Source organism: Vulpes lagopus, chromosome X (genome assembly GCF_018345385.1).
Source record: "Vulpes lagopus strain Blue_001 chromosome X, ASM1834538v1, whole genome shotgun sequence".
In the NCBI taxonomy this organism is placed as follows: Eukaryota; Metazoa; Chordata; class Mammalia; order Carnivora; family Canidae; genus Vulpes; species Vulpes lagopus.
The window spans coordinates 87,311,238-87,333,749 of NC_054848.1; the positions used below are offsets into that span (position 1 = coordinate 87,311,238).

The 22,512-nt window shown below is 33.7% G+C and overlaps 1 non-coding gene across 1 annotated transcript; it reads left to right on the plus strand.

The window, feature by feature from the left end:
• The first annotated feature begins 21,792 nt into the window (after positions 1 to 21,792).
• LOC121483720 lies at positions 21,793 to 21,921 on the plus strand. Its single transcript, XR_005985829.1, has one exon. It is a non-coding gene; the product is annotated as a small nucleolar RNA SNORA35 (small nucleolar RNA).
• The last annotated feature ends 591 nt before the right edge of the window (positions 21,922 to 22,512 follow it).

The window sequence follows — 22,512 nt, forward strand, 5'->3', positions numbered from 1 at the left end:
TGCATTTTAAATGCAAAGCATATTAATGTCAATGTTTAAAGCTCCCATTTCATGTCTGTCTATAACTTCAAAATATTTTCTTTTGGTATATTGATAATATGTTTTGTACTGAGTTTTTCCTGTAATTTTTACAGTGAAGCCTGTCACTTCCAGTTGAGTAAATATTGTGACTAAATGGTTTTTAATAAAAATAAAGTATACCAAACAAATCCACCTGTGATCTAAGAATATTTTAAGAACCAGTTTCCAAATGCTATTCAGAGCAAAAGCCTATAGAGTATTCAGAATCTGTCACACTAGTTTTTAACTGAATTCTGATTTTGTTTGCTTTAAAAAAAGTTAATGAAAATCACAGGTTGTACATATGCCAGTATAATTTAAATACAAAGAGGGCTGAAATGAAGCCATAAGCTTGCATGACGGAGTATACAACTCCCCCAAATAACCTGTAATGAATATCAACTGTGAATGGGGGAGCTAAAATGAAGTTTTGAACACAATTTTTGCCAAACATAAAGTATAGAGCTCTACTTATCATTTATTGGATTCTTAGAGACTTGGCACTTTCTCCACCAGAGAAGTCATTGGAATGTATGATTTGGTGTAAAGATCAATGATTTAGAAAGAGCCATCTCAAGATGCCTGGGTGGCTCAGCGGTTGAGCATCTGACTTTGGCTCTGGGTGTGATCCTGCAGTCCTGGGATCTAGTCCTGCTTTGGGCTCGCTGCATGGAGCCTGCTTCTCCCTTTGCCTCTGCCTCTCTGTGTTTCTCATGAATAAATAAATAAAATATTCATATAAATAAATAAGTAAATAAATAAATAAATAAATAAATAAATAAAGTCATCTCAAATAGAAAAGTTTACATCATTTTGATTATACATAAACACTGAATATTTGCTGATGTGAGGTAGAGGCCAGATAAAAATTGACCTTTGAGTCTATCTTATTCAATTAAAAATATTTCATAGTGCTTCAGTTGTCTTACTATTTTGTCATAGCTTCCACATGCTACAAAATGTTGACACATTTTGTTTACACATACAGAGCTTAAGGTAGTAGCATTATTATTTTTTAATGAAATCCTGGCCTTTTATGATTCTTAGATGTATAAATGTTATAGTATCACACGATTATTATGTGAAATTAATGTATTTCCCAGTATATTTTTAACAATACAATCAACCTTTCAAAGTTATTTTAAGATCTGTTTTTTCATGAAAGTAATGGATTCAACCCCAAATCTTTTTTAACAGTTTTATTGAGATATAATTCGCATGCTATTCAAGTTGCCATTTTAAAGTATACAATTCAATGGTTTCTAGTATACTCACAGAGTCGTATAACCATTGCCATGATTTAGAATGTTTTCATCATCCTCAAAAGAAACCCTGTGTACATGTACATGACTACATGTCACTCCTGACTACCTTACCTCCCCCCCCCCCCCCCCGAGCCACTCCAGCTCTAGCCAACCAGAAAACCTTTCTGTCTCTATAGATTTGCTTATTCTGGAACCTGCAGACTTTTGAAAGATGTACTTGTTAGGAATGTCAGAGAGGTTGTCTTATGTTAAGAGGAGTTGACAAATAAAAGAAAATCTGTGATTAGTAATATGGTTTTGATTAGTCTGGGCAAATCCTTAATTTCTTCTACACTTCTGAATGTAATAAAATTTTGTATCTTACTTTCTATCATCTATATTTTAGTATCGTAAAATCAATAAAAAGGAAGACATGCTCAAAGCTCTTCTGTTCAAAATCAGTCGATTTCAGAAAACTTTAGTTTCAAGCTCAGTAAAGTTCCATTTCTAGTCCATTTCTTTCTTTTTCACCATTGTATCCAATCAACACTTACCAAACGTGACTATCCTTTCCAGAAAGGACGCATTTACATCAGAAAAGTTTTAGGTATGTGCTATTTGCCATTGAATGCCCTAAGAAACAGCTTGCCATCTGTTTTTATTTTTTTCCTAAGTCTCTAATATGGAACACTTCTTAAAATCACACCTATTTAGAGGATTTTTATGAAGGCGAAATTGTCTTTCATTCTGATTGGCTTTGCATTATTCTTTTACAATGATGGTATAGCCTAACACATTAGTAGGAACTCTCAACTGGTATCCATTTTAGCTGCCAATGTCAAAAAAACAAACAAACAAATAATTTTAAGGACATGAAACCTGAGTATAAAAACTGGGGCCTTCTACCCAAAATATGATATTATTTAATATGCTTCCCATTTAAAGCAATCTCATATCTAATAACATATATAAATAGATCCTATTTACATCCCCATATGCATGCTTTAATCTTCTTCTGAAGCATATATGCTTTATACATTATGCAAAATAACCATTTTTGTTATTTGCATTGCACTAAATATGAGGATGTAATAGACAATGCACTATCTTGTATTTGAAAGCTTTTCCAGTGATTTTTGTCTCTTGTAATTCCTCCTCTGGCTTGCCATGTTCTGTTGGACTTGGGATTTGTTCTTCCGAGTGTGACCAATAGCCCACTCCATTGCTTTCTTTGTCACAATACAGTAGGTTTAAAAGGCAGTATCACATTAGACAAATCTTTGTCTAGTATACTAGACATCAGAAAATTCAATGCACTTGAAGAGAAAGTTAAGAAAATTTAAACGAAGAAATCAACAGGATAAGGCAAGGTGGTATGTGTGCTTTAAATAGTCTATTAATAAGACTCAGTGAAAGACTGAAAAAAAATGTTTTGAACAAAGGGTAGAAGAAATACAAAAGGAGAAGAGCATACCTTATGGTCCCATTTATATGAACTTCTAGAACTGGCAAAAATAATCTAAAGTGATTGAAGTAAGAAAATGGTTGCTTTGGGTTTGTGGGGGGTGCCCATAAAGGAACAGAAGGACAGAAACATTCTATGCCTTTATTGGCATAGGGACTACACTGGTATGTATTATCTTCATCAAAACTGGCAAAATATATTTGGAACATGTACATTTTATTATATGTAAGTCATACTTCATTACAGTAGATTTTGTAGAAGTCAAAGTAGTCAGTAAAGGGTGACCATTGTGTTTGAATGTGATTGTATTTTAATCCTGAATGAAAGATGACATCCTTCTTTTTAAATATGAAATATCCATGCCATTCCAAAGGAGTACATTAATCTCTTTTGTAATGTATTCCCTCTGCTCAGGATTGAGTACTGGCATTTTAATGATGACTCTTAGCCACAGTAAGATAGGCATTTCTTTGATAGACAGGCTGCTTTAAATGCCTGCTTTTTCCCTGTAATTTCAGCTGAAGAGAAATAAAGCAGCAAACTTATCCATTAAATCTTCACAGGATTCTTGACCTTTAAAGCACAATTTTGAACTGAAACTACTGTTTTATAATATTCTTTCTGAGGGTAGGCTGAAAGCAAAATAAAAATAATTTCTGTACAAAAAGTAAGATAAAACCTGTCTTGAACATTCACAAAATTACCCTTAATGTCACTTTAAAAATCAGTTATAAATAGCACTGGAAGTAATATGATTACAGGTGTGAAATTGAAAGACAGTGTATGCACTGTTTTTGTAGGAGAGAATGACGTAATGTTGGGATTAGTAAGTAGATATAGGTTGTGACCATCTTTCTTCTCTATCTGGAGTCACTAGCCTACAAATGAGAAAAACTTATGAAAGTCATGTGAGAATTTTAAAGGTAACAATTCAGTAAGATAAAAGTTCAGTACTATATGTTGACAAGTTGAATTTAAATAAAATATTTAAAAAACAGTTCAGTAAGATTGATAGAAACTGGAAATGACAAGATATTGATAATAAAATCTATCTCAGATTTATGTCTAAATAACTGAAAGAAAAAGATTGAGAATATATGGTAGATGCAAAATATTATTGTAAAGGGTGCTATGGCAGTGAGGCAGAGGCAATGGCTAAAGAGAGAGACAGAGGGATCCCTGGGTGGCGCAGTGGTTTGGCGCCTGCCTTTGGCCCAGGGCGCGATCCTGGAGACCCGGGATCGAATCCCACATCAGGCTCCCGGTGCATGGAGCCTGCTTCTCCCTCCGCCTGTGTCTCTGCCTCTCTCTCTCTCTCTCTCTGTGACTATCATAAATAAATAAAAAATTAAAAAAAAAAAAAAAAAAAGAGAGAGACAGAAATTGAAAAAAGTTTTAATTTTGCCTAGTGTGTTCCAGACTTCTTCAAAATTAATTAAAATTTTAGAAATGTACATGAAAATGTTGGGAATGCCAGAAAATATATTTTAGGTTGATAGATATAGAAGTCATTTTTTAAACTATAAGATTTATTTTTTTAAATAAAGGAGTATAAATGCTTCATTATATCTCAATTCTCCTGCCAAGAGGGTGTGGAAACCCACAATAAATCCTTCATGAATAAATGACACAATCCCAGTCATAGCTCACATTGTTCTGACTGCAATCGTCACAGTTAACCACTAGGGGGCTGTAATTCCATTGACAGTAGTTCTCTGACCACAAATGTCTTATTCCCTGCAAGAGCACTTCTACAGTTAGGTAAAATTAAGTGGGAGTTACAGCAGGTAGAACAGCTCATTACTATGTACTGAAATGATTTCATGCTTTTCTGCAATTATATATTTAATTTTTATTGTACAGAGAATAGCTTGGCCATTTGCTTCAGCTAGCATGGAGTCTCATCATTGCTCAAAAATTATTAACTTTGTGCCTCTGCTTCTTGAAATATACTAGGTAGGACCAGTCTTATATCCTTTTTCATGAAGAAATTACTTTTATTTTTATTTTTTATTATTTTTATTTACTATAGATCCCCTATCATTTCATGAAGAGGTGCTTTCACATATTTATTTCATAAATCTTTGTATTATTTAGAGCTATAGGAGAGAAGAAAATGCCAGAGCAAATTTATAATATCAAATGTGTTTTCTGATGTTTATATTAAAATAACAGCTTTTACCCATGTTGTTTTTCACTAATTTGAAATCAGAACTACTTTTTTTTACTTTTATTTACTTTCTTTGCTCTTTCATTAAAGGAATGAAAAATATAACAATTTTCTGTTATAGTCTGTTATCTCTTGAATGATTAAGAGCATAGTCACATTGAAATATTTAAATTGTGACTTTAAAATTTATTGCATGAGTATTTGATATTATGCCTCAAATATGTTAACTTATATTGATAAATTTGTGAGCTAAGAAAATATTTTAATGTCTTCAAATAGTATAATTAATATTTATTACATATTTCTTATAACTTTAATGGTCTTTACATTGCTTGATTTTATTTACTTGGATGAAAGGAAGAACTAATTTTGTAGGGGAGGAAAAACCTTTGCTCTACCCTGTTGGGTTCTATACCCGAGAACTGCAAATTAAACTGACAAATGAGAGATTAACAGGAGAAAAAGTTTCTTTCATATACATATGGAGTCAACAACAACAAAAAAAAAGCAGCTGGCTTGTTTAATTGTAAATTTAAAGACTTCTATAACTAACTTAGTGGGGAAAAGGGAGGAGTTAGGAACAACTTCTCCGGGATAAACAAATAGGTTTCTTTAGAAAAGATAGATGGGTTTTTAAGAGAACAGACAAGAGATTAGTTTGTGATAGTGTTTGTCTCTACAGGTATAGGTATGAGTGGTCTTTCCATCTTCTACAGAGCCATAGAGTTCTACGAAGAGAGGATTTCTGATAGCCTCACTTCTCAGAAATTGCAGCTTTTATTCAATAAGAGACGCTCAGAGGAGGCTTTCTTTTTCTCTATATGTTGAATCTCAAAATGTCTTTAACTTAAAATAATCTTTATACCAACCCTGGGGTTCTGAGTGGGTTCCCAGATTTATATTTTAAGAAAATATGTGTATTTAAAATTTTTGGCCATGTCTTATGTGTTTTAGGACATTTCTTATGTTTAAAACATGTTAAATATTAATGTTCTTATGGCAAATTTCTTTGTCCTACAAAAATGTAACTAGCTAATATTTGTAATAATTTTGTTTTCAAATCACAAAATAAATATCAATTGATACTTTTAAAATAATTGATATGAAATGGTGATTTTTCAAATTTCCCTTTCCACCTTCTAGTATCGTTTTGTACCTATGGGTAAAAAACAATTTAATAATTCTGGTTTGTAATGATTTTATGTGAAATAATGTTTTAACTTGATATTTGAATCATAATTTTGCCAGTTCATTTACAATGCTTATTGATATTTTACTTTCTCTTTAAGCTGCTGATGTTTGAGATTGGAGATGTTTGGAGATTTTTTACATTAATTTTATATAAATGAAACTGTCTTCTGGTGCTTATAGATATCAGCTTCATTACTATTCAGTTATGCTTTATACATGAATAGTGTAAATAGTTATCCTAAACTGCTTTTTTCTTATAGAGTTCTCATTGCATTTTTCTAAATGTTTGTTTTCAGGGATATCATCCAATATCCATGAGCATCTATAGGCCAATGATTGCCGTCCTTCAAAAATAATTGTAAGTATACCTATAAACATGCTCCAGGACTCTCATTTTGCTGTAATATTCAACCATTATAGTCAGGGGATTCCTATTATTTTGGTAATGTGGACCTATACCTGAACTTAAAAAAAAAAAATTTCCATTAGTCACTTACCATATCTGGAAAAGAAAATTATTTAATTGATACACAACATTTTAGTGGAACCTAATAAAAAAAAAAACAAAAACAAAAAAACCTTAGCCTATTTTATTACCAAATAATGTGTTAAGCAGACAACCTTTCCAAAGTGTTTAATCACCACCCTGACTTTATATTAAATAAATATCAAATAAAGTAGCATAAATAAGAACAATTAGACTAGTGAAGACAAAATATGAATTTGAAGTTTTTCTTTTACAGAAACAAACTCCTGTCTGAGATTAGGCCATAGAAAATCCAGCTACTGTGGGGTGTCTGGGTGGCTTAGTCTGTTAAGTGTCTGCCTTCTGCTCAGGTCATGATCTTGGGGTCCTGGCATCGGGCTCTCTGCTCAGTGGGGAGCCTGCTTCTATCTCTTCTTCTGCCTGCTTGTGCTCTCTCTATCCCTCTCTCTGTGTCAAATAAATAAATAAATAAATAAATAAATAAATAAATAAATAAAATCTTTACAAAAAGTTAAAAAAGGAAAATCCAGCTATTGTTCTTCTATCACAAATTTTTGAAAGTGAAATCCATAAAAATATTCTTGATGGATGGACCTAAAAATCTCAGAAAGAGTAGAATGGGAGACTGAGAACTTTGTTTCTCAAAAAAGGGTATCAAGTTATAAATGTCAAAAACACTGATTTAGGGAATAGACCACTCTGCATTCTATAGGTTTCCTAAGCATGTTATTACCAGTTAGGCAAAGTAGGCCAAAATTAGGTCCCTTATTTTAAGCTCCAGACTACACACAGACTATTTAATTCTCAATTAAATTTCTGATTGTTCCCAAAGTCACACACATGTATTTAACCCCGCAAAATGTTTTTAGAATGGTAGTGCTGGAAGAAAAACTGATAATGATCATAGAGGTTAACTTACTTTTACAGTGAAATTTTAACACTCTTTTAGTATGAAATGAATATATATTCATTACATAAACATTAAATAGTACAAAATAAAGTGGAAAAAGGAAGTCTATCGAAATTGAAAAGAGGTTAGAGATGGGATATGGCTGGGAATGTCTGCTGAACATATTATTACTGATCGAAAAATAGAAGAAGAAAACAGAGGCTGTGCCTCAAGACAGTTGCACCAAAATGGCTACATTAAAATATACCATAGTCAAAATGGTCAACATCAAATTGTCCTATTTTGTAATTTGATGACTCACCATTTAAGATGATCACAAAGGTTACACTTCCTTTGTTTAATATATATTAAAAAAAATTATTGATGCTATAGGCAGCTTTCCATAACAGAAACATGAAATTCAAAAGGTGTAAAAGATAAAATCTTTAAGAGTCCAAGCAGCTGTCCTGAGAGTACATGGGAAGTCACTCATTATACTTTTGTGAAGATCCAAGTTTTCCCACAGATGCTTTCACGGCATTGATGAAATAGGTTAATGTGGACACACAGGTAAGTTTACACTCTCAAGCTGCAGATGGTGCCTACTCACACAGAGACCACCTCATATATATCAATGGCATCATAAGGAAGTAATGACAGTACAAGCTAGTAAAAACCAAGGTCAGCCTTAGTAGACGTGACGTAAGCCAATTTCGTCTTTAGTGTCTCCCTTTCAGCGCTGTTCTGTCCTTACCATATTGTCTCCATATTACGAGAGCTCCTTGTTCTTCCTCAAGCCCTGGGCCCACCTTGGTACATATGCCTGTTGACACCTTGTTTTTATCCAGCCATTAATTGGAAAAGATTTGATACACAAATTCATCCTAGGGTGGCAATATCTAACAAGCCCTACCCTATCCAGAGAGAGACACATTTTAACATTGAAAATGTGACTCCAACAATTGAATTCCTTGATTGGCCCGAAGAGAAAATATCCCCCAAATCTCATCACGCAGGTATGTAAACTTGCTGCCTACTTCACTTCTCCAAAAGGCTGACCTCATCAGGGCATGCTGGTGACATAAAAATGGATGTGCAACAAATTTAATTATATTTAATATAAAAAGTTAGAGTCTGGTTATTTATGGGGAATAATTTTGTTAATGTTACTAAGTATGTTCATTCTCACTGTACACAGGAGAGTACTAAGAGTTTTATGATAATGTATATACATCCACACCCTGATATTCCTTGAGTTTTTTATATGTGGGTCCCTGGTGATGTTTGTGGCTATATAAGATGCAACTGACCTTTAAAAATAAAAGTCAGTTGACCTGATTTGTCTCCAGGTATCATTCAAACTTAGTAACACCTTCCCTAAAGCCCTACTTAATGCCACCTATGCTACTGTGATTATATATATGTATGTATATACATATATGTATGTATATATACATCACAGCTAAGGTAATAATTTAGGTAATGTATTCAATGTCTCCTGTGAAAAATGATCAGTTGGACAACTGTGCTCCTCCTGAGCTGGATAAGGTTTGTAATATTAGTAAGTATTAAAGGTAAATATTATCTTTTTTCTGTAAAACCATATTAGCACTTAGTTTCTTCACAGAAAGGGTTCGTGTAAATGAATAAATGATGTACATATGTTGGTTCTACAATCTCATGACCGGATTTATGCTTGTCACTTTCTTGAAACCTTTATTGATAATTTAATAATTTTATCTTTTACACTTTTAACCATGTGAATTTGTGTTGCTACAAATAAATGCAAGTTCACTTAACAGAAGTTTTTTTTAATGTGTGTTCTCTGATATATAAGTATTATTATAAAGTTCTTTAGGTTATCAAATTACTTTAATGAAAACATAAATAGACTATAACAAAATCAAATGTTACCTACATTGATAAACAATGCCATGATTTCACTTTGCATTGTATTGTAGTTTTTGTTTTATTCTCAAATATTTTATTTCGTGGATTTGATAAAATAATTAAATACATTTTATAAATCTTCAACTCTTCATCTGATTAAAGTAAATAATACATAATCAAAACTCATGAAAGGGGTACAAAATTGAGTATTAAAATGTTGTATGTTCCTGCAGAGAATATGCCTTTTATATCATCTACTGGAAGCAACATTGTGTCTTGCACATAATACATATTTAATGATATATTCAATAATTAGTTCAATAATAACTATTTAACTAGTAATGATAAAATAACAGTAGCTTGGGAAAAGATAATCAGGCATACTCTTTGGTAAATGAATATATATAGATGTTAAAAGCATAGGAAAACCAAGGAAATTCCAAAACCAAGGAATTATAAGATAATTCCACATTCCTCACAATTGTCACTAGTATTAATATTCCAAAAATTAAAATGTGGTACATATATACAATGGAATATTACTCATCCATCAAAAAGAATGAAATCTTGCCATTTGCAACGACATGGCTAGAGCTAGAGAGTATTATATTAAGCGAAACAATAAGTCAGAGAAAGACAAATATCATATGATTTCACTCAGATGGGGAATTTAAGAAACAAAACAAATGAACATAGGGAAAGACAAGAAAAAATAAAATAAAACAAAATCAGAAGAGGGAAAAATCAGAAAGGGAGACAAACCACAAGAAACTCTTAACTATAGAAAACAAACTAGGGTTGCTGGAGGAGGGTAAGTGAGGATAAGGAGTAATTAATTGGGTAGTGGGCATTAAGGAGGGCACCTGATATAATATGGAACTGATATATGCAACTGATATTTGCAACTGATGAATCACTAAATTCTACCTCAGAAAGTAATAGTACACTATATGTTAACTAAATTGAACTTAACAAATACAGTTTTAAAAATATATTCTAAAAATTTAAGTTGGCCTTTATAATAACCAATTGAACTAAAAAACATGTCTTTAACTAAGTACTTAAAGAAATATTTATTTTAATAATGTAATTGAGCCAATTGATAATCTGAAAAACTATATACTATATACATAAGCTGACTAGCCTGCACCAAAATCCAATGAGACTGGCAACATAGGTTAGAATGTCCACATCCTATGGAACTGGAGGGTATCATGCTGAGTGAAATAAGTCAATCGGAGAAGGACAAACATTATATGGTCTCATTCATTTGGGGAATATAAATAATAGTGAAAGGGAATAGAAGGGAAGGGAGAAGAAATGGGTAGGAAATATCAGAAAGGGAGACAGAACATGAAGACTCCTAACTCTGGGAAATGAACTAGGGGTGGTGGAAGGGGAGGAGGGCGGGGGGTGGGGGTGAATGGATGATGGGCACTGAGGGGGGCACTTGACGGGATGAGCACTGGGTGTTATTCTGTATGTTGGCAAATTGAACACCAATAAAAAATAAATTTATTATTAAAAAAAAGAATGTCCACATCCTAATATTTCTGCTTTTCACAATAAGTGAAAGTTACTGTATTTTGGAAAAGTAATTAGCCAAGCAGTTTCAAAGTAGAGTTACATGTCTATTCACACTAGATTATGGTAGTAAAATAGTTTTCTATTTGTGTTTTCTGTTTCTGAACATATGCCTTTCAAAAACATGTTTGCACTTTTAAATTATACATTTCGAAAACGCTCATATCTCCTGAAATATACAATATGGGAGTAATTTAAGTATTTACAACAAGTAAATTAATACACATATCAGAGGCTATCGTGATCAAGGAATTTATGACATAAATAATGTTGATTTTTTATTTCACACTTTTAAAATATTTATTAGTCTTAACTTTAGTGCATATGGCCATCATTTTAGAAATGGCACATATCTTTCAAATAAAATACAGATATTTTAATGATGCAAAATTTTGTATGAAATGAATATCTGCATATTTGCATCATGTTTTTATCACATTTTGCTCTTCTTTGAAAATTCTTTTTCCCCCACCAAAATCAAACATATGACCCAGACAAATAATACATGATGTATGTGAACTTGTTAGCAAGCACAAAGAAATATTCTTTCTTTGTACATCTAGGTACCATTCTTCATTTAACTTTCTCAAAACTAAGTATCTTTATTTGTATCTTTGGAGATACTAGTAAGCTAATACTAAACTAATAAGAAGAATCTAATAAAATATGAAAATCAGAACACATATTTGGGTATGTTCATTAAAAATATTTATGAGTCGAAATCTATATATAAGTGATTGCCATGCCATTGAGTATTCCCATTGACTTCATAGGATTTTGATTATACGAGAATATACTCTGAATGTATTGCAAGTTTCTTAGCATCATTGGCTATGACCCTGTCATTTAGATGGTTGGATTAGGCAAGAAACTTTTGGTCATTCTTGAACATCTTCCTATCCCTTATGCCCCATAATCAATTTCATCACTAACTCCTTTCAACTTTAGCTTCTGAATGTCTTCACTCCATTTCTAGCATCCTCATACTGGTTTGGCTTTCCATCGCCTGTTGTCTGAACAGCCTTCTAAATAATTGTCCCAATTACACATTTGCATTCCCAAATCCCATTGTCCCAATTCTTATTGCTCTTAGAATAAATACCAAAATCTTTATTATGGTTTATGAGAGAACCTAATCTGGCTCCTATCTACCTCTTCCATACCATATTTAACCATTTTCCCTCACCTCCCTCATGAATGCTCCAATTACAACTGTCTACTTTTGGTTCCTTGAACACATCATGCTCTAGCTTCTGTTGTGATTACTTCCTTGGGTTTCACACCTTTCCTAACACTCACAGCACCAGTTAACTCCTATGAAGCCTTTAAAGCACAGCCCAAAAGATAATTCTTCTGAGAACAGGGAAGAATTCTGGCCAACCTTATCACCTGGTTTTAGGTAAGCTTCCTCTGTTATATACGGTCATAGACAACATTGTATAGCCTTCCATCATAGCACTTATTGCAGTTTATAATTATACATTTATGTTTGTGATTAGTTAGACACTGCAATCTCCTCCACTAGATGTGAAGTTCATGACATCAGAGACAGTATTGACTTTTGCTGAATATTGTATTTTTAGCATCTAGCAGAGTGTCTAGCATATGATTCAGTAAATATTCATAGACTGAAAAACCGAAAGAACAAATAGATATTATGTATTAAAAACTCACAGGTGAAAAAGTAGAGGCCTTAGTCACTAAGATCTTAACACAGAGTTGCCTGATGTGAGCTATCATCTGACAGCAGTGAAAGCATCGCCATGACTTCAAATGTGACATTAGCTATACAAGCAATTGACACATAAATGCCTAATACCACATTTGAATTGTTAAGCAGTCCAATAGGGGTTTTGAATAGGATTCTCTTGCCCTGTATCATTCACCAAGAGCTTCATATTCACATTTTAAGATAACTAAATCATATCACTGCTATGCATTATCAAATAAGCAAATTCAAATTCATGACAAATAAATTCTGCATAACCTATAAAGTAATAAGAGTTATTGCCAGTGGGACTTATATTTCACGCTAAAAAATTGAGTATATATTCATAGATTATAGTATTAATAACATTGAATATGTGAATATATAAGAATATAGTTGAAATGTGATGTAACTAAATGAATACCTTGATACGTGATATGATCCGGAGTTTATATTTCCTCCTGGCTAACTAAGCTTTCTTATTTCTGCTTTAATTTCATACTGTATTTTATTTTTATTCCTTTAAATTTCATTTTCCTATTTTGCACTGATCCAAATCTGTCTTAAATTACATATATCTGCCATAACTCATACATTTTAATATCCTAGTCGTTTCCATTTTTTCATCTGTTAAAATATTGACAAACAATTTTAAGATAGTACAATGAGTGCTAGAGCAATGATTCTCAAACCTTATTGTGGATGGAATCATCTGGGAATCCTGTTAAGCTGCAGATTGTGATTCAGTAGATCTGGAAAGGAGCCAAAGAGTTTACGTTTCTAACAAGCTCCCAGGTGACCATGTTGTTGGTCCATGAATCACACTTGGAGTAGCAAAGTAATAGCACAGGGGTCAACAAACTTTTTCTGTAAAGGGACAGATAGTAAATATTTCTGATATTGTGTCCCATATAATCTCTTGCAACTACTCAGCTTTACTGTTGTACCATGAAGTTGGCCATAGGCAACATATAAATGAATGGATGTGGCTCTGTTCCAATAAAAGCATGAACACTGAAGTTCAAATTTCATACAGTTTTCACATAGTATGATATATTATTCATCCTTTTATTTTTTTATAACCATATAAAAATGTAAATACCATTCTTAGCTCACGGACCATACAAAAACAGTTTGCCAACCACCCTGCTAGAATATGAAGTGCCAATGGATAAATTTGCCAGAAGCTGAATGTGTGTGATGGGACAGGCTCTGTGGAGAAGATTGCAGTTGAGCTAAGACTTGAAGATGCAAGGCTTTTCTGAAGAGAGGAGTGGGAAGTAGTGAAAGAGAAATAGGCAAGCAACAGCATTACTGTTCTCTAAACTGAGAACATAAGAGTGTGGCAGGAGGACAACAAACCCTTCTGGACTGGGAAGGCTCCAAGGAAATAGGGATTCCTTATATGCATATTTAAATGGTTTCAGATTTTGGGGCACCTGGGGGGCTCAGTGGGTTATAAGCATCTGACTCTTGATTTCAGCTCAACTCATAGTCTCAGGGTCCTGGGGTTGAGTCCACACTCAGTGTGGAGTCTGCTTGAGACTGCCTCCCTCCCTCTTTCTGTTTGCTCCTCCCCCCCCCCTAAAATAAATAAACAAATCCTAAAAAAATGGTTTCAGATTTTAATGAGTTGTGGTGTCAAGTGAGCAGGCAGAATGAGAAGTGGAGGATCCTATTAAGTTCCTCATTTTGGAATTTAAAGAGAAGACTGGTCTGCTTAGAGGGAGAAAGAGAAAAGAAATGATTAAGGAAAGCAGGAAAAACTGCATTTGAAAGGTCAGGATTCTCTGCAAGTGACAGCAGATTGTTCTCAGATGAAAGCTTTATGGAAGCTTTATATAAATAATTAAGGTTTGCAAATTCATGGAGGAAAAGTGAAATGAACATCCCAAAGCCAGACGGGGCAGGGTAGTCAAGCAGTTTATCCATTATTACAAAGCACACCACAGACTAACAAGGGAAGCAAAGAAGTGAGGATTCAAGATTAAAAAGATGGTCTCTACAAATGCTTCAGCATCTGACTGACATTGCTGATGAACTACTGAGTAGGCATGCATGCTGAGGTGAAATGAGCATGTGTCTATGATTTCTCTGGAAGTCACCGTGGAGTGAGATGATGGGATGTTACAAAGCACCAGAGTTCAGAATTATGAAAGATAGGCTATCAAGCAGAAAATTAACTCAATCCCAATACTTTCTAGAAAGGTCTTCCTCTAATTCTCCTTCCATTTCTCATCTCATCCCTCCCAAAAGGACTTCATCCAGTTGTTTTGGAGTTGTGTTTTATTAGAATGTTGGAAGTGAATTAACATTTGCTGGGAACTTAAAAAGGACTTCAGGAATTTGTAAAAATTCTCATAACAATCTAATAAATGGAGAAATTTTACTACCGTTTAGTTACTTAGATTTCCTCCAAAATAGAGAATGTATCTACCAGTAGCTGTGACTCAGTCATAACCCTGGGGGGTAAAAATAAAAAATGGGAGGCAGAGCAGAGGGAGAGTTTTTATTTTTGTGCAATAGGGGGAAAGCTAAAATTTTGGTCAGAAAATTTTAGGTGACTCAAATACTGACTAACCATGACAGGAAAGGCAACTTATTAAAGGAAGTTAGGAAAAAATAAATAAAAATAAAGGAAGTTAGGAAGAATAGCAAATGTACACATAGGAAATTTTATTTTATTTTTTTTTTTAGAGAGCCCCTGACACAGTGCTCCATCACAGAACCCTGAGATCATGACCTGAACAGAAATCAAGAATCAGATGCTCAGCCAACTGAGCCTCCCAGGCACCTCAAAAAAATTTTTTTGACATTCAAAGGATCTGTGACCAGGTTTCCTATCAAATGAGGAGGGATGTTACATTTAGTTATAATATGAATTATCATTTATTGAACATCTACTCAATGCCAGGCAATGTGCTGAAAATTATACAAATTATTCCATTTATTTTTCAAATTTTAATAAAAATGGTTATTATTACCCATACTTCACATATGAGTCCCAGAGGGCTTAAGTGAGTTAGCCAAGGCTCCCAGACTCATTTGGACTTGCTTAAGAAAAACTGCTATCGTGTAAATCTGGTAATATGCAGTATATAGCACATAGCAGATGTTAAGGAGAAATTAGCTGTTGTTTTCTTGCTGTTATTGTCAGTAGTATTATTGCTATTTACTTAATGCCTCTCAGCCTTTTTTACCTCAGCCATAACATGAAAGTCGGTATAATACAACTATATTAAAGGTATTACATGAAACAACCCACTTAAAGTTCTAGCATTATAGAAGTCACTTAATAAACATCAAAACCCCATAAATTTTCTCTTGAGGGATGCTTTTTATTTTTAAATAAGGGCAAATAAGATGGTAGATATTCATTCTTCCAATTATTTAGCAGCATGCACCTGTCTGATAAAGTTGACAGTTTCTCTTCAGAAAACAATGTTTGACTAAAAAATGACCTTAGTTTAAGTGCTTAGAATCAGGAGGCTGAGTTTAGAGCTGAAATACTCAGCACATACTTCAAAGTTTCTGAGTTTTTTTCTTCTCTACCTACTATTTCCTATCATTTATATCACTAAGGATGTAAACAGATATTTCTTATGTATTTGTGTATGTCACAAAAGAGTATTAGTTATAAGCCTATTAAAATTCATTCATTTGTGCCCCATTTCAAAAGTTGTATTTTCATAGTTAAAGGAATGTTTATTGATAATATGAAAGTGCTCAATAAGTGTGTTCAATAAATATTGGACACAGAGTGAATAAATGACTCATTTCCATTATTATTTATTATTTTTGTATCTTTAGATTTCTGCAGAGAAAGCTTCCTATAATTGGATATATACTTATCTCTGCAACTTCATTTTAACAAAACACATCATGTTCCCCTGGATATAAAAATACAAATGAATTAGTCTTTATTACACTTTATTTTTTAAATTATATTTACAATTGATTTTGGTACTTGATGTGCTAACATTTAAGTGCAGCACACACCTTCCTTCCATTGTTTGCTCCTTGGTGCTTTCCTTCATTTATATGCATTGTGATGAGTTTTGGCACTCCTCCTGCCTTTAAAGGGTAAGCCAGATTTTCAGTTTACAAACAGATCTTGATGTTATTGGCTGACAGTAACTTCTGATTCTAAAAGGGAAAAAGATGACCAAGTAGCTCTAGTATCCTAAGAAAACTTATATTGCAGTGTCTTCTCTAAATTGTTAAAATAAAATCTGAGCTAAAAAGTACATTTTTAGAGAATGATTCTATGGGGGGGATGCTTACTTGAGAATTTATCATTGAAAAGATAGCTCAGGGGGGAAAAAAGCAGTAAAGTCAAGGAGGACAAACAAATGAAGAAAGGGTAAAGATTAAGATTAGCTTGGGTCGTGATGAGGTATTAGAAGTGGCCTGTGAGCTCAACACTGAAGACAGTTGAATTTAGGATATAAGAGAGGGCCAGAAGAAAGGCAGTTCAAGAATGTGTGCTGAGGGGGAGGGGTTCACAAAAAGCTTGGAAACCAATGAGCATTGAGTGAGGCAGAGCTGATGGGGCCTGTTACATTATTGGGTTATATTTGGTAATGGGATAAGGTGAGAGCAGCATGGAGAATATGGTAAGAGGAAGATGCTAATTAAGGGGTCTTGATCATATTTATAGCTGCTCTTCCAAAGAAAAACTCCTGTAGGTATTCAGATACATGGGCTCGATCTCTTATCTTTGTCTCATAGCTCAGATGCTTTGGTATCGTGCTCTCCAATTATTACACCTGTAACAAGCCTCCCCTACCACCAGGTGGCTACAGAGGCATGTCATGCTAGGGTAGCTTTCCAGTGTTTGGGACTATGTTGTGGTTTAAGTTTTTCCAAGTCACAACTTTAAAAATCTGATCATCTATTCAATGTCCCATCCTATCAAGACAACCTTTTAGAAAAAGTTGAATGAAGCTTATCACTTCTTAATATTCATAAACTTTGGAAATTGATTTTTATGTTAGATTCCCAAAGAAGACACCAAAGCAAATGAAATAGAAGGAATAAATAATGATTTGTTTCAAGTTTCTATGACCCTACACTATAATCCATGACAGGTTCCCAGATAACTTTCTTTAGTTTAGTGTTATCCAACATTGATTTCTGTCACTTCAAAATAATTTGTTTCCCTCCCACAATTAACTGATTGAGATTCCCTATGGCAGAGTTAGAGCTGTGAGAAATGATAGATAGTCACTGAATTAGAGGAAGACGAAAGGATGTGAGACTCTCTAAAGCTTTCAGGGGAAGGTCAGTGGCAATTTGGATAGTAAGAATTGGCAGAAGACAGCTCCAGCAACCCTGCCTTCATTATACTTTATGATATCATGCCCCAGAGAGCATAAAGTTCTCAGTTTAGTTTTTTGGAAGATTACATAAGTCCAAGATCATTATGTTTGACTCTTCATATTAATAGGCAGTACATTAAGTTTGCATTAAAATGAAAAATAATGTAACCTAGTTTTTAAAAAGCAAAACGCAACAGTTATCATATCAAAATACCCCTGTCCCAGGAAAAGGATGCTGTTTATTACTCTAAATTATTCAGAAGTTTTCACACAATTTTCTGTAAGCATTTGACTAATAGAAGAGTCTAGAACCTATAGTTGATGGTGATACACTACATTACATCTTTTCTACTTCTCTTTGTGTCTTTGGAGGTTATAATAAAGAACGAGTGGACTAAGGTATCTGGATAATATCACTTTGAATATCAGATTAATTCACCAAAATAATTATGAATAACTATTATGGGATCAGCACTATGCCTGGAATTTTGGGAGTTGCAGATAACTATTGGCCAAGATCTCTGACCTCTCAGCATGCTCTTGATCTTCTTGGCAAGATGAGATTAACATAAGGCAAAAAAAAGAAAAAGCAGGTTACAAAGAGCAAAATAGCGTGCTCTAAGCAATAAGGATTATACAGGTATGAAGAGGAGAGAAATCAATGAAGCCTTCATTTCAGAGGGAGAGCCTTCAGGAAGTGAGCTTATAAATTGGAATGAATTGTATACATAACTGTCATCATTATGTCTTCCATCTCATTATGCAGCCTATTTGTCTTTTTATACCCTATCCAGACAATCACATAAGTCCCTTTGACATTCTAGGAGCTCCACAAATACTTGCTGGTTGATCAATTAATTTTTTTTTCTTACTTCATTTTTTGTTACTTTTTTAAAAATGGAAGTGTAACTGACATGCAGAATTACGTTAGTTTCAGGTGTATTACATAATGATTCAGCAATTCTGGACATTACTCAGTGCTCACCACAAGTTTAGACACTGTTAATTTTTTTAGAAGGATATAGTAAAAGCAAGCCAAAGAGAGACATTTTGTTTTTCTGACACATATATAGTTATCTTAAGAGTCTGTAATGACCATAGATGGATTACCATATCATTAGATCATAGTGCCAATCTGAAAGTGAAACTTACAGATCTGCTCCTTTAAGAGTGCTTACCTTCAATATCAAAAAATGAAGCTATATATTTGAATACCTGTTGAATTCCAAAAGCTATTTTAGTCAACTAGTCTGCATCAATTCGTCATGACTTATCACATCAAGATTTTACAAGGTCAGTAATTAATTTTTCAGCAGAAATGTTTCTCTAATACATGGTATATCTAAAAAATTGATATAAGCATTTAAGTAGTAGGCGTTTGCCCTCCCTTTAGGAACAGTATTAAAATATTATCTATCTTGTGCCTAAGAAAAGCTGGGGTCTTTTGGTGTTTATGTCTTTATATTAAATAACTTATTTGTTAGACATGCTTCTCTCAAATTTCAGTCATCCATAAAAGCAAAAGGCTTTGAATAATATGGTTACAATTCATGTTAGGCAAGTACATGATTTTAACGGGACGTGGTTAGACGTAGTTAGAATAGTGGCACATCACCAAAGATAGGGATAGAATGACGGCCATTAATCAAATAAAAACCTTGACTAAATTTCTTGTAGGTTGGCTTGTCTCTACTACCACATTGCGTTTTGATGAGTATGCATATTGAAAGTGACATTATAATTTAGGATTCAGGCTGTTGCAATCATAATTACATATAAAATAATCACTCTGGGAAAAACAACTGCTTTTCAAAACTGTGGAATACTGAACATGTGTTTTTCTGAATATTGAATTAAATGGACCACAACTTCGTAAATGGATGTTCTCCCAAAGGAAATGTAAACTATTAAAATCCATAATTAATAACCAGTTTGTCACATGATATTTTTCCTCTTTTTGTATTTATGTCTATCAAGTGGTCTGCACATTTAAGAGAGTGTCTATATTTTAACTGATTAACCAACACTTTGCAAATAGGCCTCCATTACTGGAAAAGCAGAAACAAGGGCTAACTCATATTTTCCCCTTCAATTTGCCATTATTCTAGAATTTTAGGCAGGAAAATATGTTCTTTTATACATCACAGATAAGATTATATATGTACTTTAATTTTTGGAATGCACTTGTTTTCCTACTTTTAAATTGAGTACTATTCTTTTGAATTGTTTTCTTTCTCCTCATTTTCTAAAACCTTTAGCTGAGAAAGATCTAGAATATCACCCATAGTTCTCATTTTGCTGAGAAAGTTCTGGTATTTGGTTCCATTCTGTTTCAAGTGCCCAGGAAAAGTTCTAAACCCCAGCTTTGGTAATGGAACTTCTTCATCTAGGGAGGTCAGGCAAGAAAGAAATGGAACATTTTATGGCAATCATATCGATAAGATTCAAAAAGTTTGAAAGAGCCAAGTATTTGAAGAAATGTAAATCACCTAGATTTCTTATGCATTATTGGTGGAAGTGTACATTTGTACAACTATTTGGGAAAAGAACTACTTCTAAAGCTGATTATTCACAGTGCATATAATTTTAGTATATGTGCTGCCGAAGCGAGCACTCACAGTGCATATAAGATGTGTTGTCTTAATTTTAATTGACCAATTAATTAATTATATCAATGCAGCCATGCCTGGTGAGATGATAAAGGTGATTCACATACCAAGAGTTATAATTAACTCCCTTCTATGTGCTTGAAGCCAAACTATTCTTAGAATTCCAGAATGGCTGAGCACCCAAATGGGCATTGTTTGGTAAGGCAGCATACCAAAACTAGGACAAAACTAGAAGAGCTATAGAGAAAGGCTTGTTTTGATAGGAACACTATACATTTACAAAAGTTCATGGTTCACAGTCTTTGATCAATGACTTTATGAAGCAAACCAAAAAGAAAGAAGCAATGATTATTTGACAGTGGCTTCTCGATGTGCAGATTTTTAGTCATAACCAAGGAAAAAAAATAGGACACACATCAAATGGAAAGTTTTCTGTTTTGTACGTTTGGGAAAATGTGAGTTTCTTCTAGACACACAGGAAAGATGTATCTTCATCACATAATTCAAGAATAATGATCTACAAATTCTTGTCAGGAAAGTTTAAGCAATTTTAAATAGTCATATTCAATATGTAAGCCCAACATAATTAGGTACAAAGCAAGTTGGCTTCTGTAAGGGGAAATTATAAGACAAGTAGAAAAAAAAAGTAGAATTATCAACTTAAAAAATTCCACAAATTTATAACCAAGCTCCCCACAAATGGTAATTTGAAAGAGAAAGAGAATTGTCATTGACGAGGTAGGAGATGTTTGGTTTTAACAATGACTTACTTATTTATTTTTTTTTTTCAATGACTTACTTATTAAACATCTACTACTGTCAGGGCCTAGACTGGACTCCGCAAGTTATCTCTTCTAATTCTTACAACAGTCAGCTGTCAATAAACAAGTTATTATTGATCCTATTCAACATATAAGGAAACACAGGTCAAGAGGGTTTAAGTGAATTTCTAAGGTTCCATAGCTCATGAGTGACAGAGTTGGGATTCTGAACCCACATCTGTCTGATTCTAAACTCACATTTCCTACCCCTAAAGCTAACCCATGTATGTAGTAGCCATACTGAGTAAAAGAATGGATCCCTAGCTAGGTGTTTTAGGTCTCGTATCCATCCCCTCTTCCAAGCTGGTTCTTCTGCACGGAGCATGGGCTCCCAGCCCTAGCTCTATTATTTACAGCACTGGCAAGTGACCCATTGGGCTTCTCCTTGACCAACTGGGCATCGAGCAGTGCAAAAGCAAATCCCTCCACAAAGCTGGGAGAGTCATTCTGTGGGCTACTCCTGCATGCTGGGGGGTACATATTTACTGGGTCCTGTGGCCCTAAGAAAAGTGAGGGGGTGGAGAGACAAATCAAGCAGCTCAGTACCTGCTACTACTAAAGCTGACTATGTCCATATTAAGTTAATAGTAGGAACTCAAAAATGTTATTGTTATTACATTATCATCACCATTATTATTAGCTGAATAACTCCTAGCAATTTATATTTAACCCCTCTTGGACTCAGTTTCCTTGTTCATAAAATAAGGTTGACACTACTGGAATGATCTAAGATTGCCATGGTGATTATATTACAAGATAAATTCATTTTAATACCCTGGAAAATTGCTCTTTAAGTGTTAGTAGGACAGGAGAAATAAGTCATTTTTTCCCTCTGATGTGATTAAAGTGAGATTATAATTATCTTGCAGATATTGGCTCCAGTGTATTTTATTTCTCCACATTTCTACTAGCTTTCTGACAAACTAGCCTTCCCAGCCTCTTCATGCCCTGTGTGTAACAGTCTGTTTAAATTAGTGCTGATAGAATTCCTTTTCCATTATTTCTTATAACTTAGATCTATTTTCAAGATCTATTCCTAGTCCCTTCTTTCCTTCATAATACCTTTGAATACT